The sequence below is a fragment of the Podarcis filfolensis genome, assembly GCF_964270895.1.
Source record: "Podarcis filfolensis genome assembly, chromosome: 1".
Classification (NCBI taxonomy): Eukaryota; Metazoa; Chordata; class Lepidosauria; order Squamata; family Lacertidae; genus Podarcis; species Podarcis filfolensis.
In genome coordinates this window covers 76295149-76312083 of record NC_139604.1, presented here as the reverse complement: position 1 = coordinate 76312083, position 16935 = coordinate 76295149, and positions in this window count along the sequence as shown.

Genomic DNA, 16935 nt, shown 5'->3' with positions numbered 1-16935 from the left:
TAGCAGTAGAAGAGTGGGTTAAATCATAAATATATGCAATGTGCAGTTCTGTACGGTTTACTAAATATATCTCATAACTCATCATCTTTTCCTCACTAATGCAATTATTTATCATTTAAAGTTAATTGCTGATTCTGACTACTGCAGTCTCAGGGCATTATGAATCTGTAAAGAAAGGTCATGAAGTGATTGACTGTTATGTGCAGGAGAGAAAGTTAATTTGCCTTTAGACAAAAGAATGTTCTAAGTAGATTTTTACATCTTTGACTTCTTGACTGGAACTTTGGTTAACTGTTTCTCCCAAGAATGCAATGATCCATGATTGCAATGTCTCTCTGTATTACCACTAAGGACAATATTATCTGATATAGCCCCTTACTCGTATCATAACACACAAGTAACTTTGATGATAGTAACAATTCCTCTGCCTTTAGCCATCTGCCTATATTGCTGTTTAATTTTTAACACTTCCCCAAATTATTTTTTACCAAGCAACAAAGCATGACTTGAAATGAAGTAGAAATAGATACTCATGTATGTTGCTCATTGTATGTGTGCCATTGTTAGTTACTCTGTCAGCATCATTAAATAAAATGTTATGTTTGTATGTTTGTTATGTTTGTTACCTAAGTACAGTTAATGCACGGCAAAGTCATGCATGACGAAATCTGAATATATTTTTGATGGAAGACCACTGAAAAAGCAAATCTTCTCCTCTGTCTATCACTGATGAGCATATCATACAGTTTCACTTCGCCTGCTTTCCAGAATGGTGGGACATTCCGGTGCATCCTTTAGCAGAGCCAATTTCCTTTGACACAAGAAAGCGCTGGAGATTTAGGGCGTCTGTTGCAGTAGCTGTTTCTTTGCAAATATACAATGTAGACAGGTGGTGAGCCAGCAGGCACATTCAGGCTGTGTTTAGCCTACTTCCAGATGTAACTGAACCATAATATTCCAGGGATGTACCCAGGGGGAAAGAACTAATCTGCATGCGTGCACATATCGAAAGAGGTGAACCATGATGAAATGCTCTTTGGGTGCTGCCTCGTGGGGCATGCTAAATAAGAGAGAAAGCCACACTGTAAAATCAGTCAGGCTTAATGAGGAACCCGGTCATAGCTACAAGTCTAGGCCTAGGCTCCTGGAAGGAGAAGGGATGCACATGCTCCCTGTTTCAAGGCCCATATGGCAAGTGAAGAATTGGTTTCACAAAATGGGCTTATGATTGCTAAATAAATATCAGATCTACATCTATCTATCTATCTATCTATCTATCTATCTATCTATCTATCTATCTATCATCTATCTATCTATCATCTATCTATCGATCATCTGTCATCAATGTAGTTCCCAACATTTCCCCTCCATGGACCACTTGAAAATTGCTGAGGGTCATAGCAGACCACATAATGATTTTTCTCTCTGCTGTAGCAATTGCACTGCACTGCACTAAATGCTGAATAGTTTTTAATTGTATTTTTATTGCTTTGTTTATTTCTTATACAATAAAAGAAGCAATAAAAATACAATTAAAAAATCGATATGAATATTTAAAGTGAAGGATATGTCATCTCTCGTCTTCAATCACAAATCCACAGACCACCTGAAGAAAGATTACAAAACATAGCTTGAGAACCCCTGATCTAGACTAATGTACAGTGTTCTGCTTTAATGACATGCAAATACAAACACAAGGCACTCTGCCTACACTTGACTACTTTGCTGTTGACTTCCCTAGAAAACTGCAGCTTTTCTTTCATTAACTGCACAGTTCTCCTACAGGGGAAGATCAAAGTTTCAGCCTGTACAAGTCCCCCCCTCCATTTGATCAACTTTCCAAGAGTTTTCCTATAATGGGAGAAGGAAGGTATGACCAGGACATTTTTCAGCTGGATCTCGCCGGAACTCAGTTCCGGCACCTCTCAGGTGGGTGCCATTGCCCTTCTAAGAGAATGAGGTAGGCATTCATGGTGAGTTCTGGCACCTCTTTTTCTAGAAAAATAGCACTGAGTATGACGTTTATGTATTTACACTGGATTCCTGGTTTTTTATAACCAGGACAAAATCCTAGCAGCAGGGGTCTGTGAGGAGGAGTGAAGCCACCACCCAAGCATGAATGTTGCTTCTGCTTACCTGGACAGGACTGGGGAGGGGTGGCAGTGAGTTTCACTGACCTTGTCACTGCAGTGTTGTGCAGGTAAATAGGAATGACACTAGTGCCAGGTGGGGGGCTCTTCCTCACCACATGGACCACTACTGAATCCTGTGTGAATCAGGTGAATCTCTTAGCTTCCTCAGTCTTCCTCATCCCCTTAAGCCTTCCTTATGTACAATACATTTTGAGCTTTCCACCTTCCTTTTGGTTGCAGTTCTACATTTCTTGCAATGAACTCACACTGGTGGAAGTGATTTGGTGAAGAAAATAAATTAACAATAAATAATGTGGTTAATATGGTTTTCCCAGTAGTGATGTATGGAAGTGAGAGCTGGACCATAAAGAAGGCTGATCGCCAAAGAATTGATGCTTGAATTATGGTGCTGGAGGAGACTCTTGAGAGTCCCATGGACTGCAAGAAGATCAAGCCTATCCATTCTTAAGGATATTAGCCCTGAGTGCTCACTGGAAGGGCAGATCCTTAAGCTGAGACTCCAATACTTTGGCCACCGCATGAGAAGAGAAGACTCCCTAAAAAGACCCTGATGTTGGGAAAGATTGAGGGCACAAGGAGAAGGGGACGACAGAGGATGAGATGGTTGGACAGTACAGTGTTCTCGAAGCTACCAGCATGAGTTTGACCAAGCTGCAGGAGGCAGTGGAAGACAGGAGTGCCTGGCATGCTCTGGTCCATTGGGTCACGAAGAGTTGGACATGACTAAATGACTAAACAACAACAACAAATGTGAACATACACAAAAACAAACAAAAAACCTCCCCCACATCAGAGCAGGTCAGGGAGAGAGGGAGAGAGGGGGAGGGAGAGAGAGAGAGAGAGAGAGAGAGAGAGAGAGAGAGAGGTTACTAGATCATCAGTCCATTCACAAACTACTTGAGTGCTTAGATTCAAGTTCACTTCAAGTCAAAGGGGTAAGAAATCAGCTAGAAGCTTAACCCTTCTGTGGATTAGACTGGGAGTACTATACAAAATGACAGAAAGCACATCAAACTGGTCAAACTGTGCCCAGCATGAGTTCATTTACTACCTTAGTCACTTCCATTTCCTCTTTCCAAGTTTTTCTGTCTCTCAAATCCCCTACAAAAAATAAAAATAAAAATGAGGGTGTTAAGGACACAGCGGGAGTCACGGGAGCCGTATCCGACCATATCTATCTGTGCATTTGCCAGCAAATTGTTCAGTGCAGCCTGCACAGCACACAATAATGCCCTATGCCACATATATTTCATGACATAAATGCTATTAGAAATTGTTCGATACTGCTCTGTTCAATATACATGCGCTGTAGGTTGCTAAAGAAAAAGTGTTTATAAAAAATGCTGCTGCAATAAATCCTAAAAGAGAGAGGAAAATAGCTGTAAACCAAATGCTTTGAATTTAAAACATCAGCTGAAACAGTACATTGGATCTCCACGTTCTACATGTTTTTATGGCAAATAACAACAGCAAGAACTCATATGTGGTGCAGCACATTGGCGAGCGGCAGATCAAAAAGGCAGATGTTGCTGCTTCTTGCTACTCACTAGAACTGGATTGCCAGTTTAGTTCCTCCATTTGAAACGGCAACTTGAAAGCAACAGTGATAATATGAGGATGATCCTTCCGCTGCCATTTGTTCACTATGTGGCAAAAATGAATCTGAAGTCACCACGGAGAGCAATATTGCTGCCATGGTAGGAAATGACATTCAAGCTGAACTCAGGAGCCTTGGAAGCTGTGGAATGCTTGGAAAGGAAAGGCACATGCTGCAATATTGCTTTGTCAGTGTGTCAGGGGGAAGATTTCATAACCTACTTCCATGAAGCCTAGACATGCAGCAGATCGCAGGGAGAGTGTTTTCTCTTATTAACAAAGCTTGCAGTTCTTCTTCTGTGGCTTCAATATGCTACATCTATCTGGCAACCCTACATCTGGCACATTAAAGATACATTAACATCCCCTTGGATGTGCTAGCAGGAAGCACACAGAATGTGTGAAAGAGAGCCAGCAGGCAGGAGGGAGGCTCTGATCTAAATAAAAATAATTTTAGCACGAGCAATTCCAGTTTTCAGCTGAATCGCTTATCCTGCAATCCTATGCCCACTTGCCTGGGAACCCAATAGGACTTTCTTCTGAGCAGATGTGCATAGGATTGCAGTGTTAGACCATTTGCTGTGGCATTCACAGCAGTGCCATTCTTCAGCAGCTATCACTTTCTTTACACTAGATACATTATTAGTATCCTTCCCTGACTATCATATAGAAGAATCCAGACACCTGGATGTGACCAGGTAACATTCAGCAGCACCAACGGTCTTTGGCAACATAGTGGTTGCTGCCCAAAGCTGCTTCATATGCGGCCACAATCCGTTTTAAGCAGCTCTCCATAGTAATAACTGAATTGTATGGAAAGTAAGTATCCACACCAGTTCTAGTATTGCCCAGGAAGATATAGCACTTGTCTAGGGACTTTTCATGAGAGCAGAACATCCCTGTGTTGATCAATTTATGAATATTATTGGCTCTGGTTGAAGCCCTCGCCATATGGAATCAACCACCATACTGGATCAACCATACTGCTTATATCATGTATGCTAGGAAGAAGCCGTAAGAGCCAACGAGTGCATATGATCATGTCAGCCCACAGCAGCTGTAGTTTTAAATCTATCAGGTATATGCTGCAGCCATGAAATGCAAAAGCATCTTTTGAAGGTGGTTTCCAACATTTTTCCAAGTTTGGGCCTGGGGGAAAACATAATGTGTGTGTGTGCGACCGAACAGTTCTGGAAAATGCTAATTTTAATCCTTAAATCACTCAGGGCAGGCATCTTCCCTTCTATTTGTACATGCACCGTGATACTTTGGGCATTCATGAATCTTGATCTGAGAGAAGTTAGTAATGAATAATAGAAAATGTGTTCTGTTGGAGTGTTCTGCCTTATGGTAGCTTAAGACTACCTGTAACATTACTCACAGGAAAGGATGGTGTTTTTTGTCTGGACTTTTCCAATATATGTGGGCTTTAAAAATAATAATAATAATAATAATAATAATAATAATAATAATAATAATAATAATTTATTTATACCCCGCCCATCTGGCTGGGCCTCCACAGCCACTCTGGGCGGCTTCCATAGAAACCAAAAATACAGTAAAATATCACACGTTAAAAACTTCCCTGAACAGGGCTGCCTTAAGATGTCTTCTGAATGTCAGGTAGTTGTTTATCACTTTGACATCTGCTGGAAGGGCGTTCCACAGGGCGGGCGCCACTACCGAGAAGGCCCTCTGCCTGGTTCCCTGTAGCTTTGCTTCTCGCAATGAGGGAACCGCCAGAAGGCCCTCGGCGCTGGACCTCAGCGTTCGGGCAGAATAATATACACTCCTTCAGGTATACTGGACCGAGGCCGTTTAGGAGAATATACCTCCAGAGAATAAAAATGTCACTATTATGTACAAAACAGGATTGTATTAGCTGGGATGATTGCAGAAAGATCTGCATAGCAGCTATATCTAGAAAAACTCATGACAGAATTATGCTTGGCCACTGTTTGACAATGTTGCTAAGAAAGTTTTACATATGTTTTTAGGGAGGAATCACAGGTGAGGGTTTGGGGTTGTTGTTTTTTTTGAGCACAGTGAATTACAAAAGAAGCACAGAGAACAGAACAGTAATATTGGCATGCTGTTTGTTGATCTCTCAGACGCTTCTGAGACTGTCCATAGAAATGGCCCTTGGAAATGTTTTGCTTGAGTTGGCTGCCCAAACAATTTAGTTCTGTGGTAACGCAACTGTTTGCTGGGCTGAGGGCTACAGTGAGCTACAGTGGGCTGAGGGAAGAGGATGTTTTAAAAGACCTCCATGTGACTTTTGGAGTTAGTCAGTGCAACTATGTGAAAACTGCTACCATCACAGTTATCTTTGAAAAAATTGTGAGTCCTGTTTGAAGCTTTTTTGTTTTCTTTTGAAATTCCTGGGATACAATTCCTACATTCACTTAAGATTTCAATTTTGGCAAACTTTGAGTGGGAAATCTAAGCAATGATATTTGTTTTCTGTTATGCTTCTGAATGCTTTTTCCCTTTTCTTTTTTGCAAATGCTGCAATGACCATATTATGCATAACAGACATCATAGTTGGGCTCTGACACCAAGTCTGAGGACAACAACAATCATCAATCTCACTCCCAAGCCAGAGAACCCCTAGAGAAGGCAGCAGTCAAGCTACGGTTCACAAAGGGTCCATTGTTTATCATTTAGATCCTCATGCACTCAAAGACCTGCTCACCAATGTAGGTAGTGTGTCTAGTAAGAAACAGAGATGTCCAGGAGTGCTAGGCTATAGACCAGAGGCTGGCTCACCCCTCTTCTGCAAGAGGGCACAGCTTGTGAGGGCCAGTCTAGCCTTAGCATATATAAGGTCACAGTTGTTAGAATAATGTTTCAGCTCCTTTTGACTTGTCCAGGGTTCTGAACATCTAATATTGAACTGTGCTTGTTCTCTTGGGTCTGGAGTTTGGTTTGGTCTCTGTCTGACTGTTTGTTTCCTTTTCTCCCCATCACTCAGATGACATTTCTTATGTTTCTCCCAACCTAGGCGTGGACTCAGCCTCGCTAGGACTGGACAGATATTTATGTGGGAATAATGATTAAATAGAAATAAATGCATTCACAAACTCTTATTTGCAGGCAATTATATTTAACTTTCAAGAGAACATATAATTATAGTTCACTCTTAACAGCAGCATGTACATATTGGGATCAAATCATTAGCATGACAAAACAACAGGTCTGATAACAACCAGGTGCAGAAAGATTTGTCTTCCTTAGATGTTCTTCTGAAACCAGCTTCTTTTAATGGTAGATAAATCCACAAACTCATATATCAGTCAATAATGAAAACCCAAATTAACCAAACAAATCTAGTGCAGGTTTTGCAGGCTTCACTAGCATCTCAACATGAAAAACTATAGATCAGTTGTAGAACACATAATTTGCATGAAGAAGGTCCCAGGATATACCTCTGACATATCCCGTTTAACAATCAGGTAGGCAGGGATGGGGAAGACATATGCCAGAGAAAATAAGTGGTATGGGGCTAGATGGACAAAATAAGGCAGCTTCCCTTGTTCCAAAGAGATGAGGAGATACCTTTGTTTGGAAAATGTTAAAGTTGTGACACTGGCTTTCTTTATTCGTTCCTGTCAAGTTAGGAGAACACAATTGGCATGTTAAGAAATTGAGCTACTTTCATCTGGGCAGCTTGAGAAAATGAATGATTATTAAATGGCAGGGGGAAATTCTCATTACCAGTGTTTACACTAAGACCAAGTTGCCAAGCGTGGGAGCCACAGTTGTGAACACTCAATTGCCCTGGTCATGCCAGAACATTTGACTCTGAAACAGAATTGGTACATAGAAAAAGACACTATTAAAGATATGAAGCAGCAGCAAGCATAACGCAGTTCAGCACTGGGAACAACAGGCACAAAATTAGAAATTAGCAAGGCAAGTAATCTATGCTGGAACCATTTCAACTGTTTGCATGTGCCAGCAAAGGAAATATATATTCATGAATGATCTGAGCCATTTAATACTTCCACTTTTATCTATCCAATTTGTAGAAGATTTGGGCTTCTTCACCATCTTCAGACTAATAAAACAAGTGAAGATTATGCCAAAGGTGGTCATTTTTGCTCACAAAAGCATAACAACGATAATCAGCATGATACAATCACACATATACCAGTACACTTTAAGATTAGAATCTGGGCAGTACGAATATTCAGCTGGATGAGCCAATAAAGTGATATATGCCTGTGCTTATCTTATACATCCACATACTTATTTTGCTAACTACTTTTCTGGGACTGCACTGTAATGGAAAAGTACAGCTTAACAAGTCTTCAAGTTCTTTGATAGTAGTCATGATTACTATGCAGAAAACCCATGTTTGGATTTTTGAATAGAAAGGATTTTGATAGACAAACATTACAGTCCTATCTTATCTATCTATTATCTATCTATCTATCTATCTATCTATCATCTATCTATCTATCTATCATCTATCTATCTATCTATCTATCTATCATCTATCTATCTATCTATCTATCTATCTATCTATCTATCATCTATCTATATCATCTATTTTCTTTTTGGAAAAATATTGCCCACATTTCTTCCAAAATACTCAGGGATTTTTCTTTTTATCTCCACAATATCCCTGTGATCTAGGCTGGGCCAAGAGAGAATACCAGGTGAGCAGAATGGCTTAGCAGAGTTTTTGTCCCAACATGCTGTCCACTACACATCGCTGGCTCTCTCTACTAGTAGTAGTGACACACTAGAAGGAATAGAAATTGCAACGTGAGTTAAGTCAAAAGCATAAATTATGAACTCTGTTAGGAAGGTGGGAGGAATGCTGGGCTTACTCACATGAAGCAGGTGAAGAAGGCAATAGGACATTGAATCTGCTCGAGGAGATAATCTGCATTCACTGTTAAGCTCGTCTAAAGCATTCCTTATGAGCAGAGCACTTCACAATGCCTAGTTTAATGTTAGTTTTCAATGGGACATATAAAGAGGATTTGCTTAGGTGAAGGCTGGAGATTCAGCGTCATTATCTGCTTTTTAGTTATGCAGCTGTAGTCTTACAATTTGACATGCAGCCAGCCTCATAAAATACACATAGCACAGCACACTCTTGGAAAGCCTAAATGCTGTCCAGGACAGGAGCCAAAACTAAATGTGGGGCATCTATGCATTTTTTTTCTTCAGCAGGGATTGTGTATTGGAATGGCATACACATTTTTAGATAATCTCAGAAAGAGAGAGCAGAACATTATTTGGTTAAATTAGATAATAGAGAAAGGAATATATGTTTATGGTACAACCTTTGCTGGTGGAGTCTACTTTCTGTGGCAGCTCAGAAACTTCATGAATGTGTGTGTGTGTTTTAAAACTAGTGTGAATTTTTTTTTCTATAGACATGTACCAAAGAGATTTGGCACATCTGCAGCTTATAAACCATTCCAGTTTGGCATGCCTACAGCTTGGTCCAGAACTAACATCATCATGCTCTCATCTGTTGCTTTGGCTAATCCTTCTATGCATCCCATCCTGGTGATTTGATAAGACAGGAGCAAGAATACCACCAATGGGGAGGGGGCCACTAGGGGCGCATTGGAAGATGGCCGACAATACCATCTCTCCGACCCACACGGGGTAATTAAGAGACTGTTATGGGAGTAGGCAGCCTCTCTTGTTGCCCCAAGGGAATGGGGAACACTGCCCTTGCCTGCTGTGCCCATAAATCACCCCCAAATTTGAAAGAAGGGGGTGAGGGCACTAGGCAGAATGCCCCCGTGTGGACCTCGGCTCTCCTGGACGCTGTCTCTGATCACGCACTAGCTGCAGCAATTTGGAATAATTAATTACAAAAGAAGCAAATGCACATATTTCAAGTGAAGAAGGGGAGTGAAGTCTGCTAATTTAAGGGACCTCTGCAAAAGAAGACAACGGGTTGTAGCAACAGGAATATTTTATGATGAAGATACACCAAAGGCTGGGTATGTCGGCAACGGGACTGAATGGGGGGGGGGGACCTTTTTTACTTTCCTTCTATGTGATTTACCAATAACCCCTCCTCATTAGAACCGTCGGTTTAACTGACCCAAGCAGGATGATTAAGGTCTGTGTGGAGATAAACTTTAACCAAAAGTATGCTTTATGGAGATTGAGAAGCAATAAGAGCTTTTGGAATGGCGCAGCAATTAATTCAGAGTCGCCATCTTGCCAATGGATTTATAGCCAGGAGGAGGAACGGACTTGTTTTCAGACTGCATTCCTGGTGAATCTCCTCAGAGGTTTGAGAAAGGAGGCAGATTGGTGAAGATTAATGACTCTAAGACTGTTTTGATGTATGGAAGTGATGTTATATGGAAAACGTCTGGATATGGCTACTGGATTAAAAAAAAATATATCCACACAGGATTACAAACTGTTATAACCAGCTTGTGGAGAATATCAGAGGTCACAAAGAGAAAGGAAAAATATATGAAAATAACAACAAGAGATGTGGAAAAACAGTAAGAAAGGACTGGATAGTACTGTGAACATCATATGGTTAGATTTGTGGACATTAAAACAGCAGCAAGAAGCAAGGAGTTGATTGGATCCCCTTCGGACCTTGAAATATGGGTACCCCCAACAAAAATTTAAAATTCGGCTGTGTAATTTGGAATTTATGTAATTTGGTTTGATTTGATGTGGTTGGTTGGTTGGTTAATAAAAAATTATTCTTAAAAAAAAAAAAGAATACCACCAATGGGAAAAGCAGAGAAAGGACTATGCACCTATTACCCTCCCACATTCACCATGGAACCCGCATTAATTTGGTGACAATAATATCATGTAACTTTACTACGACTCTAAGTTATAATAGGCACCTCTCCAATAGTGTGCATACTACAGTACTGCAACTGTAATGACTTCAGAGGGACATTTTTATCCTCTCTAAATATGGTGCAGAATTATTTGGCAGGATCTATGGCAACAAACTGTGTGATTTGACTTTCATGAAGTTATAGGAAGCTATCTGCATTGCTTGGACCACTTTATGCCTGGGCTCATGACCACCGAGAGAATCATTGAGTCATTTCTCCTACGCTGCAAAGACACTGATACTAAGGGCACTTCCAGATGACCTGTTTACTGAGCATTCATCCTGATTTGTTTGCAGGAAGAATAGATGATGTTGGCAATTTAATGAGCATTCGTTCTGATTTGTTTGGAGGGAGGTTAGATGACATTGACCCAAAGCAAGTTTTATCCTCCACTTTCTAGTGTGTTTTCCCATCACTTTCAGTATTGCAAAAAGTCTGATCCTACGGGAAAGAGGGTTTGTTATGCAAGACCTCCCAGTCAACTATAATTGCACAACCTGAATTTGCCATTAGGCGACTGGATCTCCAAGAATTATTGGAAGCTCTCCAAGAATTGCTGAAGAACTGGACAATTGGCCAAGACAACATATGAAGCAAACAATGACCTTCATATCCTTATTTCTCCATGCATCCAGCAAGAACATGCCTGAGGTATGGAGAGGTGAGATGTGATTCTTTGTAATATGTGAGTGATCAGGCGTGAGTCAGATATGCGGATATAACTGAAGCCCCTTGTTGCTTCACATCTGACTATTTCTGCTTCTTAAAAATACTGGGCCGTTCTATTTTCTTCCCATCCAAAATACCAACAAAGGAAAATGAAATCACAACTGGATGTGAGTCTTTTGTGATCTTACAACACCTTGTCAGGAATTTAGTGGGATATGAGCAGCATAGCTGCATTATGGTTCCAGCTGGGGGAGTCACTAAGCAATTCTGACTCTTCTTTTGTTCAGTATTTTTTTCCTATATATAAGTCATTATCAAATAATAATTTCATTTTACACACAAACAAAAGCATTATGAGCCATGTGTGAGCTATTCAGTTCTATGATTCTATTCACCCATGGATATTTGCTTAAATGGCAAATCATGCCGGTAGGTCTTTCCCATGGAATCAGCCTATTGTCAATATTATAAGAACGATACATATGGCCACCTGCATGGTTGAGTCCTGCATCCAACCTATGCAGAAACAGCTCGTGAGTAAGCAGCTCTCACGTATCTCCAAGTAAGTCTAAAGGGCACCCAAGTGTTATAAAAGAGTGTTAAAATACATATGCTATTAAACTCTTCATTATCTCATGTTATCCATGTAACAATGAGAAGGACTTCTTTCCTCCTGCTTTTATTCTATTCAGTCTCACCAAAATTATATTAAAGGAGTTTATGCTTTAAAATGTGCATTGACCCCAATTTCACCCCAATTTCAGCAACTAGATACATATATGCTAATGGAAGACCACAAAATATGCTGATTTTTTTTTTTAAAAATTGAAACCCCAGTGAATATGGAACAAGTGAATGCAGTTGATTCTCCATATTTAAAGAAAGAGTTACAGTTCTACCTGCCCTTTTTCTAACCCTTTCACAGTATTGATTGGGAAATCGGGGTATCAATAAACACAGTAAACAGTGTTTAACTGTTTGTGGATATTCCTTACAGTGGCCAAACAGATGTCTCTGGCAAATCCATAAGCAGGACATGAACAACTCCTGCCATTCTTCCTCAGCAGCTAAGCTTCAGTTGGCATCCCTTAGATTTCTGCATCTTTGATACAAAATTGGGTGTGACAGCATGCCTACGTTGTTCCACAAGGGAAGGGAAGGAGGCCAGTTTGGGAGACTGGGGAGGAATTGTTTGAGGTTTCTTTGCTGGACTGATGTTTTTTGTCTACTTCCTTAAGGTTGTGTGACCCTTACATCGTTGCATTGTTATGTATATGTCTACATGCTTCTGGGCAAATAAAAGATTAAACATGTAAAGCATTGAATTATTTAACATGACACATAGCCCTTCTGGCCATCCCATGTCAGTATCACTTGGCAGTGAGCAATCACAATTACTGATAGAACCAGTTGAGGTTTACTGCTCCTAATAAAGAATATTACACCCTTTCCTACTCAGATTAGCCCTGTGTTTTGAGAGGCTAAAATATGAGCTTTTTGCTGTAACATGCATCAAAAGCTAAGGTGTATCTTTGACACTACATAATACATTGTCGAGCACATAAAAGTTTAAGCCATGTCCATCAGCATTCATGCCTTTCACAGAACCTTTCCCTCCAACTCTGGCTGCATCTGCTTTGAGTCCAAGTATGGCCAAAAGAGGACCACCAAGTTCTGACTGAGTGTTGTGGTACTCTCCACAGAGAACTTCACTGAACTCCTGATCCACATACTGGATAACTATTGGTTGTATTCAATGCAGCATTGTTGCTACATTGGTTCTGTGGAATGTTACCCTCCTTTCCTCCCCCATGTGCCCCCTAAATCTGTTCTGGTGTTTTCCCCAACCCGCCAGAGCACATGGGGGGGCATGCACAGGGGGAGAAGAGGAGGAAAGTCCCTTTGCGCTAGCAGAAACCCTTGTGCTGATGGAACTATTCAGTGGAATACCTCCCAATGGTTACATCATCATGAAAGATAAGAACTGTGGTATTATCTACGGAGACCACATTCTCCATTCAGACAAGACTGTGGCAAATTCCTTCAAGAAATCTCAGAGATAATTCATCCAATTTGTTTTGGTTTGGTCAGGATCCCCCATCTCCTACCCTTTACTGATATTTTGGTTCATGTACTAAAATCTTAGAAAGAACTGAAAAAGACTCAGAGTGTTGTTTTCTACTGATTTGTTTAAATGATATGCTTTGCAGTTTTGTAAGTCAGTTTGTGAATGCTTTCAACCTCGAAAAGTGGGTTGTTATTTTTATTTTTTTAATTGGTAAGTCACCCATAATCTGAAGATCACATGGCAGGTCACAACATAAAAATACGAAACAAGAACACAAAATACATATAAAAAGAAAAACCAACCAATAACCCCCTCCTAAAAAGACATTTAAAAGCCCATAGAAAGTTAATCAGCCTCCCTAGTCATGACTTGTTGTAGCAGTCCATTATAATTAAGCACATAATGGATAAAAATCGTAAGTCTTCTTCTGTCATCAGGATGTCTCTGTAAGGTATGTGAACACATGTTTAACTGTAGGAAGCCAATCTAGGTAATTTTCAGGTCCCTTGCAGTCTACACTGCCATGAAGAACCAATTTCATGCCTCATTCTATGAAAAGTAGTCATTCATATCATATCCTAACTCAGGTCCAATGCAACTAAGAAATTGCTTCCTCCAACTTCTCCCTGGGTTTCCAAACATCCATGATTTTATTGGTCCAAACTATAAAATCTACTTTCTGGCAAAAACACTTGGTTTGGGATATTAAAAAAAAACCTGGTAAAACCTCATGGCTGGCCTGCTGTTGGCCCTACATGCACTATCAGGCTCTACCCATTATTTACATCAGACTCCTTACTGAAAGCAAGGTTCTATCCTACATCTCTTACTTGTCTACCTGGATTTGCTTCCTGCTGACCTTGACCATCACTGCTCATGACTTAGCCCACCCAAGGGGCAGCATTATTGAAATCTAAAGTAAGGAACCCTATGACCCCTTGTATTTCTTACTACAATCTAGAAGACCAGCCATGAATGCACCTTACTCTTTGTATTCCAAGTTTGTACTAGAAGAGCATGTAAATATGTATTTTCTCTTCATGGATCCCCCACAGCGTCACAATAGGAGATTAATCTGATCTGAGCATCCTCCAGAAACAATAGGTGGGATTCAACATCACACCAGTACAGATGTTCTGTCTGCACAAGCATATACTGCCTTGTCAGTTGGAACAAACCCCTCCCCTCTGGACACTGTTAGGGAGTTCTCCAGACCTCCACCCTAAGTAAATTTCAGAAGGTGTGCTGTGGGAGAAGGGGGGAAAGCCCCATTGTGTAAGTGGAAGCCTTTGTTCAAGGATTCTGCTGACAGGGTTCATTAAGTCAGTGTTGCCCAGTGTTAGACGATTTTATATAGGCCAACTTTGCAAACTAGAGGTAATTAGTCTGGTTAAAACAATTGAATTATATAATTATTGACCTCTGGTTCTTGATAGACCAAGAATAATTGTTAACCAAAAATATGTTACAAGAATTTACAGATGGACCTTTCAGTCCTATTTCTGGCTTAAAATTGTGTATAATTTTTTTCCTAGCAATTAATTCCCCAATCTTAAATTAACAGAACAAGAAATAGCGGTGAAGATGCAAGTAAACAATAATTTCACCAACTCTGGGCAAGAATTTGCAGCACCATTTTGAGAATTGTCAACTTGCTCTCGCAAAGTCCTAAACTTTTTAGTATCTTTGAAACCTCTTTTGTTACAAATAATGTTTCCTTTTTGTCACATTTCTCTTAACCAGCTATATTAATAAGCATTACAGTTGGACAAATGATGATACAGACTTCAAAATACAAGAGTCCTGGGGCACCCAGGCAACTGTGCGTGTGCAATATCTGCCAACTGAGGATAGCATTTCATGTGTCTGACGTAGTGTCTTTTGGCTCGCTAAAGCTTATGCCACAATAAATCTGTTCGTCTTTATAGTGCCAATGGATTCTTTATCATTTTTGCTGCAGTGTGGCTACCCCTCTTGAGCAAACTACAACAGGGGTCCAAGAAATGGGAAACATACATTCTGTGTGTTTTCCGCACATAGCCTGATGTCGTAAAAACTACTCTAATGGCAGTAATAATGCATGAATTCACTATTTTGCCAAGTTGGAGCTTTTCTCTATGTACAACTGTTTTGGTCAGTCATATGGCATTGCTATTAAACATTGCTATTAAACTAGGGTTTGCCTACTAAACCACCAGGAGTAGCCAGTGTGGTGGGGCAGTGCAGCAGAGTATCTTGTGAGATGTTTGAGAAGAGGTAGCTGGGCACTACTCTGTTATTAACTTGATTGAATCAGCCAAAATATATTCCAGATTTCATTCCAAAGTCCCTTCATAAGGGAGCAAAGAAGTCTCTAGTTGTCTCATAATTAAAGCTTGAAACTAATGGTACAAAAAGTACCCACAGCATTTCTACTCTCAGCATGCTTAAGTTGTGTAGCCCTTGTATATGTTATATGGCATCAGGTGGTTCCATTTTGCTCACTGCTCTGTGTAGTGCTGAGCCATCTATAGTTCCTTTGTGGCTTCCCTCGGAAGCTCTGCTGAACAGAAAGAATCCGCCACATCAAGAGGAAATGGTGATTGCAGAGCAATGGATATTGCCATCATACCCACTTCCTTGGCAAAGGATGAAAAATCATTTGGGAGGGGAAGACAATTACCAGTTGGCAACCCTGCAGAACTCATGCATATTCTGTTCCTTAAGAGGGATCTGTGTAAATAATCAATTGTACAAATTATCTTGCTTATACATGGTTTTATACAAGAATTTTCCCTGCAGTGTAAATGTATTGACAAGTTTAATCTCGAGGATTACTCTGGTGCACTCTGTGCCTGAAACCAAGGATGAAGAGAGGCCTCCCTGTTCCTTAACTTCCTTTTTTTGTTTCAGGTAGGTAGCCGTGTTGGTCTGACGCCATCAAAATAAAATAAAAAAATTGTCCAGAAGCACCTTAGAGACCAACTAAGTAGGTTCTGGGTGTAAGATTCTGTGTGCAAGCACACTTCTTCAGACACTTCTTCCTTTTTTTGTGAGACTGTTTCTCAGTCATCAACCTCTCCCTGTGTAATGTTTTAATTCTGTTGTCAACTGGCAACTTTCCTTCCCCCACAGAATCTGCACTACAAACAATTTAGTTCTTTGAGCAACATCCCATGCCACCAATAACTAATTCAGCCAATCAGTGTTAAGGGACCACACTACCATAAACACCATTTAAATAAAATGGCCAGTTCCATCTTGGACAATCCGTTGTCCAACTTGTCAAGATAAAAACACTCCAAGTGACTCTACTGTGGGCTACTGTGACGTTTTTATTTCCATCCTCCATTTGCATGTGTAATCCAAACTCCTGCAAGCTTTGTATGGCATGTTTCAAAGGCAATATGTCCTAAAATATTAATCAAATTCATACTGATTGTGTTAGTATTTCTTTTAAAAACAACAACACCTGTTTGTTTATCATTTACAAGTATCATACAGCTCAATGGCATGCAATAAACTCCCCCCCCCCTTCATGGAATATCAGATTCATACATTGTTAGTATTTCTGACAAAGAAGGCAAAAGCCAAAAAATTAAAAGCATGAAGTGATTCT